Raw genomic sequence first — 21,408 nt, forward strand, 5'->3', positions numbered from 1 at the left:
ACTCGTGTTTGTGAGGACCATTCAGCTGGATATAAGGAACCTTTACCTAAATTACAGTGTTGGGGTGAAGATATTCTACAACTGTTTTAATGCTTTATGTTTTCATTTTATTTTAAATGGGTCTCTTTGCACACCGCAAGTACCGTCTATGGTCGTTCAGTAACATGTTATATCCTAAAGAGTCACGCTAAGGTAGAATGATCAGAGTGTTTTCCATGTTTTTTTTTTATAAGTAATCAGTGATTTTTCATCCTATTGTGTAGAACACGTTCGCTATATTACATTAATGTCATATAAAGTTTATTCTCTCCCCAATAAAAGCAATTTTGCAGGTATTCCACACTGTTAAGGTTAAGGACTGGACGAAGGGATCTCGGTTATGTAAACTTCATTGTATTTCCAATGGATCTTGTCATTATGTCTGCCCACTTACAGTTGTTGTCCTCACCTGTGGGAGACCCCGCACATCGACAAGTGAGGATAATGTTGCTGTCGTCATACAAACACTAGTGCGATTTGTATAAGACAATGTGTAAACAGTACATCGGGTGCGGTCACACGTGCCGAAAAATGAGCTGGCAGCCGTGTTAACAACAATGTCGCAAACAAGGTGACTTGCATGTTAACAACACACTGGAAGGCAACATATTAATAGCAGTGATGTGGACGAGTCTCAGTGAGGGCGGCAGCAGTGAATCCAGCTGACCAAACACAATTAGAGAGTAATGGAAGGTTGGTTGTTCCCGTACTAGCTACCGTACAGTGGACCTAAGACCAAACCTTGATGTTAATAGAGTTGTATAATATCCACCCAATGTTATGGTGTTGTAATGTGTGGACTATGTGTTTACTTTACCTCTTTCCAACATGTTAACGCCTTTATTCTCACACGTTTGCTATCAATAATACATTCATGCGTCTATGTTGCTAACAATACTGACAAAGCACTTTGTCCAGCGTTTCAGTAGCGTTTCTCCCAACAATGTTTCCGTGATGTGTGGCCGTGTACCCATACAGTAATGACGACTGAGATATACACCCCTTATGTTATCAGTTTATGAAACATGAACCTTTGCCAGTATCGAGTCGTATTCTCATGTGATATCGAGACAGACCTTTTTATATGGGAATTATAATTGAACAAGCTTAACATATATATGTCATTATAACTAATCCCCTTAAAGGTACCACACTAAGGGGCGGGTAACTCGAAAACATGAAAATATCAGAAAATGAGAGGAGCTGATTTCATTGTAAAGGAATTGTGAGCGTTTAGTGGAGACAACAGACACATAGGAAGTACACAAACTGTTAACAAGTGGATTAAGTGGTATGTGGATTAAGGCACCTTGATGGCTAGACACCGTTCAGGAATATTCCCCCATCAACAACGCCGTGTTTGAAGACCTAAGGATTACGGGTTTTATTATTCTTATATTTTTAATATATGTATGTTTGCAAACAGGCTAAGAAAAGTAAACACGAAAGGCCTTATAAGAATGTAATATTATTATTATTTGAGTATAGATTAAGAAGAATTTGTTTCATTTAACAGAAAAAAAGAACAATTATATTCACTTCTTGTGATCTGCTCACTGGTGGCTCACTCGTGCCTAAGAGACTGGATGGTGCCAGTTATTCATTTTTCTTTGAGATATTAAATATTAATTACGATAAAATTCTGTGATACATGAGATATTTATTGTATTAATTTGTTATCTTTTTTTGTTTCATATACCTTATTATATTTTAAAATGGAAAATAAACTCCAAGTAAATAAAGTTACTGGTGTCCGTAAAGACGTGGCATTCCGCGCCTGCGCAGGTCTGTCATATAGTGTTCCCAGATATAGCGGTTTACCTCCAAATTTGGCTCCTTTTTCCAAGTTTGGTGGGTGTTGTCTGGCTAGTTTGAAAGTGATTTTATTTTAGCACTGGACAGAAAAATCATTATAGTGTTTGAAGGGAAACTGAACCCCAGAAATTTTTAGGAGCATGGGGAACCTCCTGCACATTCGCTTTATTGCAACAATAGTTGACAAACTTTGTAGCCGCTGTGATGTATGTCTAAAGTGACACATACTTATAGTGCGTAATGTCAAGTAAACTGCCATAGAATAATAATTAACAAATTAAGTATATTTCTGTTAATAGACATTGCTTTAACAGTGTGAAGTATTTAGGCGTATTCCAGCATTACATTAGTTTTCTATACAGTATTTTCTTCTTAAGTCTCTCATGACTTATTTGTGAAAATTTATATAATTTAGAACCGCAAATGATATTTATATCAAGAGCACAATAACTTTTATTTGATATCATGAACTTAAATAATATTAATGTATTGATAACTTGGTGGGAAGTTGGGCGTGTTTTTAGACTCGATATGGCTGGAATATGACTTTTTCCTAGACATTGCCGTGCTGGGGAAATTTTACCTGAGAACACTGCAGTGAAAATCAGTCAGCGTTTGCTCCTGGTCAGTGTACATGGCAGTCAGAAATTTCGTTTAAATTTATCTCAATATTGTTTTTTCCGATATTATTTAAAAACATATGTAAAAGTATGCTTTATACAAACTTCTGAGATGAAACTTAGTTTGTGGAAGGACGAAAAGCTATTGAAAGGAAATAGAGTGTTATGCCATAGCCATCGTCTGCTGGCAACATACCCCACATTTTGAAAACTAACTTTCAAGTGCTTGGTGATAAAATACGTACACTTTACATAACTTAAAGTGTGAAGAATAGTGCTGGCAGCCTGACAGAAGTAAACAAACCCCCATTCGGTAAGTACACTTAACTTTTTGCAAGCAAACATACCTGTATCTGGTAACTTGTCTTTTTATGTTTGATAATTTTTTAGTGACAAATACGCGTCTTCCAGAAAGATAAACTAAATAATATATCGTTTCAGAGGTGAATGCTTGTACCAATTTTTTGTTGCTATTGTGCGCTGCATATATGTATGCTGACGTAACGTAATGTGGGTAAATATTCAACAGAGACAAGGGTATTACATAATGACTTATCAGTTTGGTTTACTGAAAAAGTTGTTGTGATGGAAGTACATGTGAAAGGTAAATAGGCTAATATTTAGATCTTGGTTGTTGCTAGTTTGGTGGACACTATTGGTTTCATTTTGTTCAATATTTGGTACTTAATGCGATGGAGGAAGTTTTTTTTTCTGTAACGACCGACCCGCGGCAGATTTTTCATAGAAAACGATTATATGGACGCCGCAGTTTCACTGTTTTATAGTGGACGCTGTTGTAGATTGCGCAAATGTGTTAAAAAGTGGTTATTTCTAAATTAAACCTAACTTAACTTTAAATATGAAAAACAAGCAGCAGAAACGTTGTTAGAAGACCTCAACAACCTAACCAATCAAATCTACCTAACCTTACCTAACTTGCTCTCCGTTTTTTTTTGTGGACGTGAGAGCAGCCGCCCGAACCGAACGGTTTGTGGTCTGTCGTGGAGACAAATTCTGTTTCAGGTTCCTCAGTATTTGTTGCCGTTTAATGAAAAACAGTCGTAGTAACGTAAATGAAAACAGCGTTATTTTACTTCGTGATTCTCAAATCGAAGTTGAATTTTTTAGCGTTTCCATAAAAAAAAACCGTCTTCGTTGAATTAATCATCAAATATTGAGCCAAATGAGACCAAAATTGTCCACCTAACTAGCAATCGTCAAGATCGATATAATTACCTGGAAATATTATAAAGAATATGGATAACAATCTCGTAAATGTGGCACGTCGCAGTCCCTCTTTCTACACCCTCCCGCCCCCGAAATTTCTCCCAACCCTGACCTCCCACTCTCCCGCACTGTTTTTACGATCTTTTGCTAGTCCATGTGTAACATTACAAGACCAAAACATCGGACTAGATGTGTGTAGTTGGTGAAAGTGAAAAGACAAAGGAATTTGTACTATCGGAGGATGCAGCCCTCAATGTTAATATTTTTTTATTTTTTTTTATCTTCCCGCGACGGTGGCGTCGCCAAGCGGCCGCTGTGTATAAAACGTATTTTACCCATTGCGCCTTACATGATATTGTGCAATAACACCAGATTATTTAATAAACACAATTTATATATAGTCAGTAAGTTATTGTCATCCAAGTTTAGATATCTAGGGATAATTTCTCAAAGCTACACATTGCTTATTTTGCTATAAAAGATAATTATATGCCTATTTAAGGACTATATTCCTTTCGGCTCTTCAGTAAGAGCGATAGTGGTAGCTACATTCTTTACACCAGTTTTACACCATTTAATATGGACAAAAATATCGCAGATAGTTCACCATTGCACTTTATTATAGTTTATTAACAAGTTTGTTATTTTAGTAGTAATATAAAGAACATCACCGTGAGTCTGCCAGTGTCTATGTGTGTCTGAAATTTTAGACACATATTACACGAGGAAGAGGCAGACTCCATCCCCTTATTTTTTTTTTCTCAGGAAAGTTGTGGAGGCTAACATTTTTAAGTCATTTGTTAGAAAAGATGGGGTAAAGTATTGGGTATTTGGGAGAAATCATCCTATCATACCCCACCAGAGGAAATCGTGGATATGCTTCTACTTTAGAGAGATTTTATTTTTGGGGGGGTTAACATGATATCTCATTTTCCTTGCCTTCCCATTCTAATTAAAATGTTCAGAATTTAGCTCGGGAGAGTTACAGTTGGGGTTGATGTAACCCAGTAAGTTTTACTGATTAAGGAACAGTAAAAACTCAAGGTCACTGAGGTGTGAAAAAGGAAGATCGATGAAAATTATAATAGTGGTGGGTAAGGTACTCACAAGTGCTACAACCAACAGAATTAGGATGACTGGTACTGTTGAGGGTGATTCCCAGATGGAGTGGGAGGTGCGCCTGTCACTCGGTTTTGAGGGTTACTCGTTTCCACCACAGAGGGTAGACGTGTAGTACTGGAGTTGGCCAGCAGGGGGGAACTCCTTAGGTGATAGGTGTGATGAATTTACATTACTATTTTCGGCCTCTGAAAATATTACTGGCTACTGTCGTTTAATTACTAATTGTTTGCTAGAAAATTTTCAGTAAGGGATTTATAAACTTCGTTTTGGGGGTTCTATTTTTCTTACCGAGCGGTGTCAACCTTAATTGTGTACAGAAAGGGGTAAAAACCTCGTGAGGAATACCTGACCACTTTATAATACTGTGGAACTACTGCCATAAGAATGGACAAAACTCATGTCCCGAGCTGTTACAGAGCCCTCTGGTAACAAGAAAGGGAAGTGCAACCTTTAGCGGGTAAATTTATGTCAGACAAAATTCAGGCGAACTGATGAAAAAGTTCAAACTCCGCTTCATTCCATTAATATTGTGAATTTGGTATTAATCACGTCCGTCTCACTGTTCTACCGAGCTGCTCCCAACTTTCACTTCTCATCTAGTCGAGCTGCTGTGTGAGAGGAACACATCATCGAATCATCTGTATTTAGTAAGTGAATAATTACAATTATTGTTTTAAATTAAGTATCTTAGTACTAAGTAGTGTATGAGATCACTTAAACTTATGGATTTCCAATTATTATTTGACTTTAACATGGATAATATTTATTATTTCTTATGTAACTTCAATTACATTGTAGCCTCCTCACTATAAGTATGAAAAAGTCAAGTTTATACGATAAGTAAAATAAAATGATAATAAACGAAAAACTGAAAGACAGAATGATGTAGACTACAGTAGGGTGAGGAAGGTTGTTTATTGATGTTCAGACTACGACAATACTGTTATCTTATACAATAGGGGACAATAAAAACTATGCAAGTGCTTAGCTGTGATAATATAATATTTTTCTGTTTTCGTAGAAATTGCTGCTGGAAGAGATAATGATTCTCAAATCATTATGGACCGAGCCTGGATGATAGAGTTGTTGCAGGTTGGAACACCTCATGCCAGGATTGTCCAGGAAACTGGTTTCTTTTAAAAAACAGTTTGTTGATGGATCGTCCATTAGAGGCAAGAGAAGGGCTCGGTAGAGACTAAGTTAAGGAGAGGGCGACCACGGTGCACCACGAGAGAGGAGGACGAGCGGTTGTTCGAGGCTGTACTCGACAAGCAAATGTAGTCATCAGTCATCAGTACAACTGACTCAAGGGCTATAGCTGACATGTCATCACTGCACCACCCGCCGACGCCTCCACTAGAGCAACAACCTTCACTATTATGTTCCGACCCGAAAAGAAAAGCTTACCGAGGCCTACAAGGAGGCCCACGAGGAGGCCCATGAGGAGGCGCACATTGAGGCCCGCGAGGAAGCCCACGAGGAGGCTCATGAGGAGGCCCATGAGGAGGCGCACAATGAGGCCCACGAAGAGGCCCACGAGGAGGCCCATGAGGAGGCGCACAATGAGGCCCACGAGGATGCCCACAATGAGGCCCACGAAGAGGCCCACGAGGAGGCCCACGAGGAGGCGCACAATGAGGCCCACGAGGAAGCCCATGAGGAGGCTCCCCTTGACTTTACACTGCGGCACCTTGCCCTCGATGTCGATGTTGACATAAATTTTTCCTTATTCTATAAATGTGATCTTGTTGCCTTAGTCAATCTAATTACTTCATTTGTTATTTAATAAGTATAATCTATCTTTGGTATATATCTATAAGATCACATATCTTTGGTCTCTATCGTCCTCTTGGTTTGTGCTGAAAGTGTCTGCATTTCTGTCACTACTGAACTCATGTTGACATTATCTCTGAGATAATAAAATAATGTTTTTTGCTTAACCTATTGATGTTTTATTTTATCTTTCCCATCTACGATCACAATATTTATTGTGTTACTTTCCAAACACTCATGGAACACAAGTTATGGCAACAGTTAGAGAACACGAAGCAGATGACATAAATTATATATAACCTATAGCAACAAATTTAGGGTTTGTTATTTTCTTGGTAGAGAAATAGTTTTTGTTGAATTCACAAAGCACATTGTCTTCATATTTAGTTTTTTAATAAGCTTAACAGGATATGAAATCGTGAAGGTCTAGGATATTTCTATATAATGAATTTAATGGTAGAGTTTTAAGTCAAGTTTTTTTGTGTGTGTTAAATGTAAGGTTGTTGTAAACCTTTAATGTTACCTTAATCTCGTTAGGCCTTGAACAGTATACATAAATAAATTTCTATATTCCAAGGCAATTAATGCTAGATACAGGGTGGTGAGAACGAAGCAGTTTCCTTAATTCTTAGCATTCAACTGGTAATGGGTTACCCCACCCATTAGTCGTAAGCTCAATCCACTATCAGGAGGCACATCTAAAAATGGATAGTCTTATTTCATTATTGAGTGAGCAAAGATCATTGTTCCTGGAGAAATTCAAGTCCTCCTCCGAGTCTTGATATCGAACCCTGAGACTATTCACCTGCTAAATGAACAGCGTCACATTGGGAAGTGGAGGCGGTTGAGTGCAGTACAGCCACGATGTCTCCTTATGTATAGACAAATGGATAAGTCTGCTGTGTGCTAAATCAATACTGCTCCAATAGGCCGTCAGCCCTACGGAAATTACTGTCACTATCACATGGAGAAGGAATTACTTAACATTACCAATTTTCAACCTCATAAATTTATAAATAGTAAATCCCTCTTATAATCTCGTGAAGACGGTGCCACTTAGAACGTGGGAGAAAATCCTTATTGTTGGGACATTGTTCTGAGAAAAATTGTCTCGAGTGTGAAATACTGGTAATGGGTTCTTGGGGGCCACCACTCTTAGGTTATTGTGGTGGTTCCTTGTGGTTGTGAAGTTATTGTGGTGGTCCCTAGTGGTAGTGAGGTTATTGTGGTGGTCCCTAGTGGTTGTAGGGTTATTGTGGTGGTCCCTAGTTGTTGTAGGGTTATTGTGGTGGTCCCTAGTGGTTGTAGGGTTATTGTGGTGGTCTCTAGTGGTTGTAGGGTTATTGTGGTGGTCCCTAGTGGTTGTAGGGTTATTGTGGTGGTCCCTAGTGGTTGTAGGGTTATTGTGGTGGCCTCTAGTGGTTGTAGGGTTATTGTGGTGGTCTCTAGTGGTTGTAGGGTTATTGTGGTGGTCCCTAGTGGTTGTAGGGTTATTGTGGTGGTCCCTAGTGGTTGTAGGGTTATTGTGGTGGTCCCTAGTGGTTGTAGGGTTATTGTGGTGGTCCCTAGTGCTTTTAGGGTTATTGTGGTGGTCCCTAGTAGTTGTAGGGTTATTGTGGTGGTCCCTAGTGGTTGTAGGGTTATTGTGGTGTCCTGTGCTGGCTTGTAGGTGTGATACGGGTTGCCCCTCAGTGTGTAGTAGTGATACTGGTTCCTTTCACCTGTGTTTGGTAGTATTATTTCATACCTGGCACTAATCTCTTACTGCGCCTGATAATGTTCGCTCAGTGTTATTGGTGCCTGGTGAGCATTAACCCATTCAAGGGTCTTTCATGTCACCAACAATCTCTTTTCATTGCTTAATATTATTTTTAGCTAAAAGAATTCAACTGTTGTATCTTTGCTTGTTTTTAAGCTGGGTATGATGTGAGTGTTATTGTGTTAGTGGTCATACAATTGTGGTTCCTTCTTGGCGGGCGACCTTTCCTAAAAATAAATAGCCCATGAGGGTGACCCTATATTAATTCACTCGCTCTGGACACGCTAAAGTGCCGGTGATTCTTTTTTCTGTTCCTTCACACATTGGACAAAAACACACTTTCATTTTAAACATTATATGCCAACAACTGAAAGACATTTATAATTTCTACTTAATGACTTACGAACTTATTCAATAACTGAGCAAAAAATTATTTAGTTGACTGAGTGATTCATGCTAACATCTATAGCTTTGCCATATTTGATATACTGAGCCCAAAGAGCTCTACTGAGGGCCATACTCCTTTAGTTGAGGGTTAATACAGGGGAAAACAGGACTACAGGGGAAACCTTGCAGTGTTGAGTAGTGTGTTTCTTCTCTGTCAGTTGTTCATTTCTGTCTTCTCTGTTCTTTGTTCGTCCTTACCTTCTCACCCCTCATCCACCCGACACCCCCCCCCCCTCCCACGCTCGTCACTGGCAGACAAAAATTGCAATATCAGCTGTTCTGTGTGTGAATTATCTCACCAAAAACACTGTACTACCAGGTTTTAGGGCTCTTCTCATGCTCTCTTCTCATTAAGCCAAAGCTATGAAGCAATCTTCACATCTTCTTCTTGGCGTTATGTCCAAAGTTTCTGCCTGTGGGGAAGAATACTAATGGTGGGGAACACGAAGTAATTTTCAAGATGCTATTACTACCAAACTTTTCGTCTGCCCGGGGGAGTAACTGATGGTAAGAAACACCGGTTCATTTGAGAGATTTAGGGAAGTTTGTGAACAAAACGCTGGCGACAAATACCCCGACGAGTGGTGGCTCACTGTAGTCTCTTTACTGTGTCGTTTTGGCTTTAATGGGGAAAAATAGTTCCCTGGCGTGGTAAACAGCTCCGCTTGTGTGGAATTAAACTATTTTGCAACTGGTGTAATTAGAATTTAGAGTATGTGTTTGCAAGAGCACCCAAGACTGGCTTCATGAGAGACAAGGCCAAAATGTTGAGCGAGAAAGAGGAAGAAAGTGTTCTGTAAACCTCACGTATCCCAGGCTGCCTGACGACCGTGGGGAGACAGCAGATGGGGACATGAATAACAAGGGACTTAAATATCGGGAGTCCTTATCGACGGAAATGGAATAACGGGACGACATTCGATTGGAACTTGATTGTTAGAGACTAGAAACGGGACTTAAATGCTGGAAGATATTGTTGAGTGAGGCTTGAGTGATGTGAGACTCTTACTAGATCTAAAGTGAAGGGATATCAGTGACGAGGGCTCAAATTATGAGAAATTAATTGCTGGGAGGCTGTTGACGGATCTCATAGTGTGTTGCATGGATTTCACAATATAAAACAAGTTTATGGGTCACTCCTCGCTTATGACAGTCCTGTCAAGTTCAATGCGATGTTTTGATAACAATTTAGGTGGGCCGCATTGGCTCTGATAACAAGCCGCCTGTCCACGATGGATCAAGTGCCTAATTTTCCGACACACTAATGTCATACAGAGAATTATAAAGTTTTCAGTATTATCACTGGCACATAAGGCGCTAATGAGAGAATATGTACGTAAAGTTGAAGTAAAGAAATACAGGTTGATTAATAGTGCTGCTATAAACTCACCTTAATCTCGCCATTTCAAAACAATAGCAGCAACTCTATTTTCTTGTCAGGAAACATAGGCAATAACAATAACTGCACACGCTTTAGAGCTTCGTTTACAACAACAATATTTTGAAACAAATTAGAGTATTTTCTATAATGAAACGTAATTTATAATAACGACCTAACCAAGTCCTTCGACTCGGTCAACAGGGAACCCTCTGGTGGACCCTCAGCCGTTTTGGCTGCCCACCAAAATTCATTGCCATTGTGAGGCAACTCCACGATGGCATGAACAACAGTGTCCTGCACAACGGCACCCAGTCTGAGTTCTTCCCCATCCAAACAGGGGTTAAACAAGGGTGTGTACTGGCACCAACTCTCTTCTCCATCGAGTACCGGGTGAAAGGGGGTCTTTTCAACATAAGACGACTCCAGGCAAGAACAAAGGTATCGGCAGCTTCCATTACTGAGCTACAGTATGCAGACGACCTCACCCTTGTTGCTCACATTGAACACGACCTACAGGAGATCCTGAACATCTACGCAGATGAGTATGCACACTTCGACCTTGAGGTGAATGTACGTAAGACTCAGATTCTCTTTCAATCTGCCCCTGGTTCAGACACCACTCCACCATCCAACCAGCTTAACGGTACTACCTCTCTAATGTTGCCCACTTTCGATATCACGGCTCCCACCTGTCCACCACCGCAGACATCGATGAAGAGATTTAGCATCGGATCAGATGTGCATCTCAAGCCTTTGGCAGACTCTGAAATTGTGTTTTCAGCTATAGGGAGCTGAAATTATCTACAAAACTGCACGAATATCGAGCAGTGGTCCTCCCTACCCTGCTATTTGGCAGTGAGACATGGTTCATTTACAGGAGGCACCTAAAGGCACTTGAAAACTTTCACCAACGCTGGGAAGACAAGAGAACAAACGCCAGTATTCTTGCTGACACCAACTGTAGGAGCATCTAGGCTACCATTATCCATGAACAATTACTTTGGACTGGCCTTGTTACCCGCATGGACGACAGTAGACTGCCAAAGCAGCTACTTTACTGTCACCCAACGAATAGTAAACGTAACGCCGGCGGGCAATTGAAAAGATATAAGGATAGTCTTAAGACAAACCTGAAAAAGTGCCAAATCGACCCCCTCACCTGGGAGTCGATTACTCCACATCGTAACTCTTGGAGGAGCACCGCACCGCTTTGGAGTTAGCCTGACTGCAAACCGAGGCAGACAAGCGCCAACGCCGGAAGGAGCCCTCCACATGTGCAACGAATGTGAACTACGCTGCGGGTCCCGTATCGGTCTCTTTAGTCACTTTAAAACTCACTAACCGAGATGACATCCCTAATAACTCATATCATTGTATCATGGCTTGATGATTGTTATACTCAATTCCGAGTGACAGCAAAGTAGTAGTAGTAGTAATAGTGTAGGGTGTATAAAACCTTTGATGATGAGTGTGTGGGAGGGATGGGGGAGATATACAGTCTGGTATTGGTTACAGATTTCTTATTTAAGAATAACACTTTGACCATAGATTGTCACGGGGAGTATTTGTCATTCATGGTTTGTAAAAGAAAAAAGTAAATAAGGAAAAATAATGTAAAATTTACAGTAAAACCGTTTGATCTGAAGCTTATATTTTCTTTAGATTGATTTTCTTCGTTGATTTTTTGTAATATATTTCCATCTGCTGATGCTAGCGATATCAATGATAATATTTGCTTTTGTTGTTTTCGTGATGTACTAATTTGGCAGATATTTTTCTCTCAAGTCCTGTATATTTGTCTGAATTTTGTTCCCACTCTCTTTCCTTTTCTGTATATTTCTTTCGGTTTATCTGGTTTGCTGTCTGTCTGTCTGCCTATCTATCTGTGTGTGTCGTGTCTGTCTGTCTGGCTATATGTCTATCTGTCTGCCTGTCTCTTTTTTTTTTTACACATTTCTCTCGATTTGTAGGTCTGTATCTGTCTGCGTGTCTGTCTGTGTCTATCTGTGTTTGTCCATTTTCTATATCTTTTGTTTGTCTCTCATTCTCTCTTTCTCCTTCTCTTATCACTCGTATGGAGAGAGAAAATGAGTGTAAACTGCAAGGTGTTCCAATACATTTCCTCCAGCCCGTCTTGACAGAATGAGGGACGGGGCTGGTGGTGATGTGCTCTTGAAGAATGACCGACTGATAAGGTGACGGATGAAGCTCTTACGGTGGAGGGAAGGTTTTTTTTTGGGGGGGGTGGAGGTGGAGCACTATGGTAGGTGGAGGAATAGGAGAGTAGGTGGAGTATAATGACAGTGTTAAGTGAAGCATTTTGGTACAGTGGAGCATTATGGTAGTGTTAGGTGAGGCATATTGGTTCAATGGTAGGTGGAGCCTTATGGGGTTTAAGGTCAGGGTCACGGAAGTTTTCATTCTTTCTTTTAAGCATTTGAAAGAATATACAAAGGTGGGGGTTGCCATCAAAGTGAGGCCAGGCAGTAAATTAGTTCAAAAAAATAAAATGCTCCAAAAATTGTCTGAGGAAAAAAGTTCAAGGTCTCTTAAATAACAAAATACAACGAAGAAATAAAATCGGAGTAAAGATAATCATTTGGTTGGTTTGATTACATTGGTGTGTTAGGGTGGATTAGTCACGGTTTGGTAGCGACAGTGGGTAGTGCATCACTGTGAGATGTTCTGGTGTAGGCGGCGTTGGTCGATACGTCCTCGCTCGCTTCCTCAAGGTAATTTGTGGAGGAGGGAGAGCCCGAATGGTGTTGACTGTGGTGAATCATGAGGAGAAGCCAGGTATGCTGTTAGCTGTGTGTGATGTTAGCTGTGGTGAGTTATGAGGAGCCAGACACAATGTTAGCTGTGGTGAATTCAGTCTATGAAAAGAACAAACTAATAATACAAATTTCAATATGTGTGTTCTGTATGTGTTTATGATAGTATTTTCCATTGAGGACATACGATTCGTGAATATATGGTGAATGGTTGATGTCTTAAAAGTAATAATCCGGTGGTTGGTTACAGACTACAGACAAACATACACCCTGACTGAAATGACGCTAAAAAAATAAAGGTTTTATACAAATGAATACTGTTCAGGTGTTTTTGTTCAGCCACTGCAGATCTGAACAAGTAATTTTGGCTATAAGGAGATGAGGTTAACTTTACTCTCTCGTAATATTAGAAAAGAAGATATAATGAGAGAGGATTTTACGTAAATTGGCTCTAAATCAAAATATCAAAATTCATCTTGCACTGTAAATCAAAACTTTAGTGACATATTTTATACTAAGCCACAATTTACGATAATATTTGCATGGAAAATTAATGTTAGAGGAGTGAAAGAGCTTGAATAGTACATCTAATAATAATCCGAATAAAACAATAACAAGGAATAAGTTAATTTATTAATAGTTATATGAAAGTCTTATAAATCTACATAATAGATCTATAAAGTAGTAAAATCAAAGGAAACGTCAATTGAAGTTAGTAAGATATGGCTGTAAATACCATCAACACATAAACATACAATCACCCTTACATAACACCATGTGCACATACACCCCTATGTCCACACTTGTATTATATGTGGTGAATAATGCCTTGGTCAGTTGTAAATGAATGTCAATACAACTTGTTCCCTCTAACTCATATCGACGACTTAGAAATTATTAGTCAAAAGCCAAACAAAGAAAGAGTGGCACAGTAACCACATTTAGGGACACCAAATCAATTATGGGAAAGGGGACAAATATCAGGACGAATGAGGACAATTAATCACGAAATGAGAGGAAAACCGAGTGTAAATATATAACAGGAATGCTAAATATGATGGTGAGAATAGGAGGAACTTTAGTTGAGATTGCTAAATGGTCGGATGAGTCAGGTGATAATGACATACTGCTGAAAGTGGAGAAGGAATGGGTGGGCGTTAGATGGTGTCAGGCCGTCAGTGAAACAATCCCAAACTATTTATGACGGAACGTGAAAAGGTTGTTGGAGCTCACTAAGTCGTATGTAAACTTAAGAGTGTTTGTTATGCCGGACATTATTAAAACACATTTTAACATATCTGCAGATTACATGTATAATCATTGTTCATATATATATTAATTTTAGCTGGTAGTACATTATAACATTATAACATTATGTTCTCGCCTGCATAAGTTATTTTGTTGATTTCGTAACTATTCTGTCAAAATACCTTCTTTATATTTGCTCACACTGACTGTGTAAGCAACTGAGCCTCTCAACACCTTCACACCGCTTTGTTGCCCTCGACTTCTTCTATTATAACCCGTATGTATTATCAAGTCACTCTGTAGTGTCCATTATCTCAGTATGTTCACTATGTCTTTAACATTTTTCCCTACAGGATTTTCTTGCCGTATATCTCACTCCTATCATGTCATCACCCAGTTGGTAATGAAAGAGTTCCTTTGCCTCTTCTCTCACGAGCACACTTGTCTTTGTCATGGTTTATTGATCAAAGAACTACCCTCCCTCTCTTGTTAACTTAGTGATGCTCTCATCAAATTCTGTGTAACCAACAACCGGGTATCTTTTGTATGAACCTGACACGGGTTTCCCCTTTCACAGAGGAAAATAAAAACAAGGGAAACACAAATTCAAGCTTCGGTACACAGATGCTATTTAAAACTTTCAGTAACAAGGAGGGAATTTGAACACCTTCCCTTTACTGTGGATTCAACTTCAGAGTAATTTTAAACATGATACTTAACTACAAGTTTATTGTGTGAAATTCCCAAGGCACAATGTGTCTGGTATTTCTTGACTGGTACACTTCTCTGTTTAACTATTCAGATTTATGCAAAGAACAGAAATCTTAGTCGTCCAACCCAGGACACAGAACTCCTTCTCTTGCTTACAAGTGACTTTTCTTCATGTTAATTTTCTTGGGAGATAGTTGCCGGTTTTCTTTTCAAAATCTGCATACGTACTTGACCTTGTTACATCGTCTCCGACCAGGCTTGCGAGGTATGTGTGTGTTTGTGGGTGTGTGTGTTTGTGTGTGTTTATGTGCGTGTGCGCGTGTGTGTGTGTTTCTTTGTGTATGTTCGTCTGTCTCTGTGTTTATGTGCCATCGCTAATAATATAATACAGTGTATGTTAATCATATCTACGTCAAATCAGACCAAACGTCATGAGTGAACTATGATGGATATACGGCAACAAATTAACCTTTCAGGGAGTGTTCATGGTTATGGTCGGAGAAGGTTAAAAAAAATTACACTTTTCGCAATAACTCTGAAACAAAGCATCAAAGGTGAAATAGCTTAATTAAAACTCTTCAAATTTGGTAGAGAGAATCTTGAAATAAAAACGCGAGTGAACAGCGTAGGTCATGAGTGTGGGTTTCCCCTCTCTAAAGGCAATAACTGGACACGGATAAGATTAACCATCGCTGACTAAACCTTCTTAGATCTTTGTATTTAACAGCAGACTAACTTGTAAGCTGTGGTTATTATACTATTCAGTATTTTGTCTTTACTGTTGATGGGGGACTTTGAATGCGTCTATTAGTGTATGAGTAGACACACTAAAGTATTCTTAATCATCTAATCAATTGTTAATAAATTAATATAAAAGTGTACCAGATAATTGACAACATTTAAATTAAGTAGATATCAGTATTCCTCAATTGTTGTGTTGCACTGAATTCGTGTTAATGGGTTGTGTTTGTGTCTGTGTATTATTTACATAAATTATAAATGACACACATTGGAATTTTATTCATACAAAAATGATAAATATATAAAATGGATTAAAGGGACGTAAGCGGAGAACATCACTGTACACAAATTCTCTCTCTCTAAAGACCACATGTAAAATTAAATCACACGGTAGAACAAGGAAATAGTTAAAGAAAAATTTCTCCCAATCTTCGAAAAATTTTACCCTCGTTGGAAATTGTTAAAATCTTACAAAGCGTTCCTTTGTTAATTATGGGATGCAGCGCACCACGTGAAAGCTTTGGTGGGAAAGGATTTTTTCTTCTGATTGTCCAAAAATAAAGATAATGGAGTCTGTTGAATTTTTGTTTGAAATAAAGAGCAGAGATACACAGGATAACGGAATCAAGTGCTTTATTTGGCTTTCTCTTTGTTACATATGATGCTTGTTTTTTATATACAGAACTTGTGTACGGAGTGGGGCTGTTGTTCAGAGTGGAAAGACAGGAGTTTACTAAATCACAAAGGAGTATTTTTACAGAAGATACCCGCTTGTATTATCTAGTCTTAGATGACTTATCAAAAGTGATTTATATACCACATTGATGTTGGCTCCAGACTAATGATAAGTCAGTGCGCTTCTGTGTATTGTGCATGACATGCGAGCGAAAAGCTGCAAAAATTAGTCTGATTGAGAATGTGGTCTTGAGACGATGATTGGCCTCACTATCTCTCACTGATAAGGCGTGTGACTTGTGTCGACCCTATTACACGTGTTGAAGGTTTCCTCTTGTGAAAACTTAGTCTCATTCACTTGGTCACTTGTAAATATATTTGTAGGACAGTCATCACACTAGACTCCTTCCTGGGTGTAGTTACCGACAAGGGTAAGACGAATGAAGGAAGTGTGTGTGAAGAAAAATCAAATAAGTAGAAATGGGTTGTGTGTAATTAATAGATGCAGGAACCATAACTGGATATAACGTGGTCACAGGGCTTCACTGTAAAATCTCGAATATTTAAGGAGTGTTAGTGAAAAATTCCTGTGCAGGAACACGCTTACCTAACTTGCCGTCCTCACTAACTCTCATGTCGTCCCCCAAAAACTTTGTTACCTTTGTTTTGTTGCATTTCACTTGCGGAAAGACGCTCCAAAATATTTTACTTTGGTAAACTTTGGGTACCCACACTCTGGCCTCGCCTGATACATTAAAGCAAGAAATAAGGCCTTGTAGTAACTTAGATCTCATATGTAAACACAGTTTTAAATAAAAAAAAATCCTGCAGGTCAGGCAAATTGACTGTTTACAAGCACATACAAAATAAATTTTCTAATATCAATAAATTCTAAATATTTTTCCAACTTCAGGTTGGTCATAAGCGATGATATACATCATACCAGCAATACTTATAAAATATTAATTTTATAGAAGACTTAAACTAACCTAACCTTACCTAAATTAATTTAGGTATAATTTGACTGTCTTATTATGTTAAATGGCGTCTTAAATTAAAAAAACATTGTTTACCATATTCCAACTTATTCCCATTAAGTTGTAACAATAAATTCCATCGGTACAATATGTACAGACAGACAGAGTGTAGCTGTTACAAGTGAGTGCGAGTCACATAGGAAGGTCAGGTCTGAGCTGCTGGGTCGTTTTTATGATGATACTGTTGACCTCGTCCTGTTTCTCGTGTCCTCCAGAGGCACTATAGTGAAGGACATGGACTATATGTCGATCTAAGGTCATAGTCTCACAGATATCTTTGCTTTCATCGTGGCTAGAGTCAGCATACTGAGCATTCATAGATAGGAGGCAGAATCTCTCCATTCAACAAAGATCTCTCAGGCATGGTTGAGACAATCTTCTTCATGATGGGTTTGTCCACGTGGGTGATCCCTGAAGGAGCTCTGGTCGCCACTGACAATACACAGATAATATTCTTGTATTCTTACTTTGTAGCTGTTAGATCTTCCTTCACATAAACGTTGCGTAAAGAGTTTTCTCATCTTATCCTCCAGTGACTAGTGACTCCCCTGGCAGCTTCCCTGAGTCGAGTCACTGGGAAGCGAAACTTAATTATCACACCTCGCTAATTCTCTTTGTGTCTCTCCACGAAGTCTCTTTGTTATTATTCTGTAACAATTATTTATATATTCTTGATATATGTTTTGCAATAAACAGAGTAGATGTAGTTATTTCAACATATCAATCCCATAAAATATCTTAATTTTCAAGAAAAACAATTACTCTCATAGGTAAATTAGTTATGATTACATATTGCGGTTGACGGCTCTAATAGATGTGAACACCAACAGATGAATCTTCTCCACAAGAATTTCAAACAAGAATCAGTTTTCGTAAGGATATCTTTAAAAAAAAATATCTCAGTAGATACGTGGGCACCAATGGAAGATCTACTAAAGGTTATTTTTCATTTCACTCGGTCTTGTGTCTTCCAGAGTAGCGAAGAATGAACAGTCTGATGTAGGCAGTCAAAATACCCAAGGAAACTAAAGTGTTGGGAATTGACTAACTTTAAATATAGTTACAAAGTCATTTCCTCATTCCAGTATCCCAAATAATTGATTTTGTAAGGTTGTGTTTTATCTACAATTTTTTTTTAACTTTAAAGATGAATTTATTCACAATAAAGTGGATGTAGCAAGGGGTCTGCTGTTGGTCACGTTATATTTGGAATATTTTGAGAGTGCACTTTTATCTCGGATTAACCCTTCAAATGTGTGCTGGTTAAGACTTGTAGATATATTACTGTATTATTTAGACAGGTTAAACAGTTTAGTGCTCGGTATTTGATCTAAAGTGGAATGGGAAATGGGGGGGAATTTCCTTTTCTAGATATTATGTGTGTGTGTGTGTGTGTGTGTGTGTGTGTGTGTGTGTGTGTGTGTGTGTGTGTGTGTGTGTGTGTGTGTGTGTGTGTGTGTGTGTGTGTGTGTGTGTGTGTGTGTGTGTGTTGTGTGTGTGTGTGTGTGTGTGTGTGTGTGTGTGTGTGTGTGTGTGTGTGTGTGTGTGTGTGTGTGTGTGTGTGTGTTGTGTGTGTGTGTGCGGAGAGTGCGATGACCAAGGGCTTGATGTCGTTCTCATGAAAAGCGATAGACAGTATATTTGCTGTGTCATTTGCCTATAGGGGAAGGTCAGATGATCTCAAACGTACAGGTGGAGGAGTTACACAATCATGTTTCTCCGATCAGATTATTCTTACCCGAGAAACTACGCCAAGAACACACATAAATTTATTCTTCCTAGACAACCACATCCATGAAGGTTATTTTGATTCCATAATCAATAAAGATTTATCTCCACTCCCCTTAGCTCACTGCTCCCACACCCTGATCCACGTGTGTAGTGACTGATAGGAGGTGATCAAAAACTTAGCAGATCTTAAAGGCGTCTAATTGCATATATAGAGGAAACTGTTAAAAGTAGTGGGAGTAAATATCAAGGGAATGATACTAAGTTTTACTCTCTTATATTTCGACGTAGAATTTTCCAGGATTATTTATTTTATTGATTTTAGTCATATTCAGTTTGAGGGGAGATATGTGATATTTCAAGTTACTGAGAGACACGTTTTATATACACTCTAGGAAGAATTATCCGAGTAGGCCTATTTTTGTCTTTCGTCGATGTGAACGAGAAATATAAACATTGTCACCATTGTTTGCTTTTCCTTTGACTTATTTGTGTATTCAAATGTTCCAGATAGGGAAGAGAAAGTGGTGAGTGATGCTCCATTAAGTGGGAGAATGTCAGAAACTCGACGTACTCTTAGATAATCGAGACTATTCTTAATGAACTCTCCTCTGTTGATAGTCTAACATCCCTTCCTAGGGTGGTCGTGGCGCTGTTTGGGTTACGATGGTTGTCAGCGCCTCGTCCAACACACATGAACAAGTTGGTCTCCTGGCGACTACTCGACTTTAGCGCACATTTTTTTTCCTACTCAAATGTTTCATCTTATAGGGAGAGGAAAGTCCGTTATATTGAAAGTCCGTTAGATGTGAAACCTCCATCTAACGGAGTATACGGAGAGATAAATCCCTTATATGGAGGTTTCACTGTATATTTATAATTTTCGAGATTTTCTTCAGATTCTTACTCGGAAAGGAATGTTCTTTTACATTTAATCTAAAAGTTGCCATCTGCAGGGTACAGAGGAGTCTATCATTATAAATGGTGTACGAAGGCAGCTTTTGTTTTTAACAATACACACATGTTAGGTGTGTCAACGTATATTGTTACTGCCCTGCCTGTGTTCCCTTGTGCCTCACCCTCCCGTAAAGAAAGCTAAGACATGAGGAATTGTTTCGACGACACGGGTTGCCACTCTCTGCTCAACACACTTTCCCCGTTGAGGGTTTCAGGTCTCTCTTTCAGTGCATTTTTGTTTGTTATATAACCCGCCGATAAAATCTTTTTAAAGAAATAACCCCAAAGACTTCAAAATACTAAAGCAATATTTCGGCATCATTTTACTATGAATATAAATCACACAATATCATAATGTTAATATGTAAACCACGAAATAAAATTTTCCATGAAAGCAATAATCTTAAAAAATTTCCTTCATAATACAGAATAATGTTTTCTCGAAATATATAATTTATGTGAGTGACGTCAGCGTAGTGTCAATATTTCATTAAGAATCTGTCCATTATAATACTGTTAAATTTTGAAGAAAGATTTAGTATTTGACCCAGTGAATAATAAACACTGTTCTTTAACTATCGTCGCAAAAGTAAGGACTCGACCGTGTTATTTGTCACTCGTAAGTATTATTCAAAATGGTACCGTACATCATTCATAATAATACTATACATCGTCAGGAAGATAGACACAAACATCCAGTGTTGATAGACAGACAGACAAACATATGTAAATGACACCGAACACATACTTGTCACTTGTTTTCATTGTTTTATAAATATCCTCCCCACCCCCCACCAAATTACTCACTTCCTTACTTCAGCTTCATTATAAATTTGCAACTTTGATAATGAAGATATCATATAACTTGTAAATAGTAAACATAAACATTGCAGACAGTACTCAGGCGAATTGCAAATACTTGAACAGTCTTGTGCAAATTTATACCCTCAGTGAGAGTCATTGTGAGTCTCTTCAGTGCCATTTCAGCAATCTCACTCGACCCCCAGAGAGAGAGAGACACTGTTTTCCTGATTTAGACAAAAGAAAAGCTAATTTGCCTTTCTTCATGGTCAATTTCCTCTTTTATTATACGAGATAGGTATTAAAATATCATATTCCCCCAAGCAATAAATTACCATATTAAACAGATATACTGTAGAATAAATGTGGATGAGCAGAAAAGTGAGTATATTGCATGAGAATCAGCTTGAACTACAGTTATTAATATCATCTAACATTAATCTCTTCTCTTCTTCATCCATGGAAACTGTGAACTCTGCGTGTCTTCTCGTAGTACATATTATCAACACTCATTAAAGATAGTGTTATGGCAAGTATTGGCTTCGTTCACATC

The sequence above is a fragment of the Homarus americanus genome, unplaced genomic scaffold, assembly GCF_018991925.1.
Source record: "Homarus americanus isolate GMGI-L3 unplaced genomic scaffold, GMGI_Hamer_2.0 scaffold11022, whole genome shotgun sequence".
Taxonomy (NCBI): Eukaryota; Metazoa; Arthropoda; class Malacostraca; order Decapoda; family Nephropidae; genus Homarus; species Homarus americanus.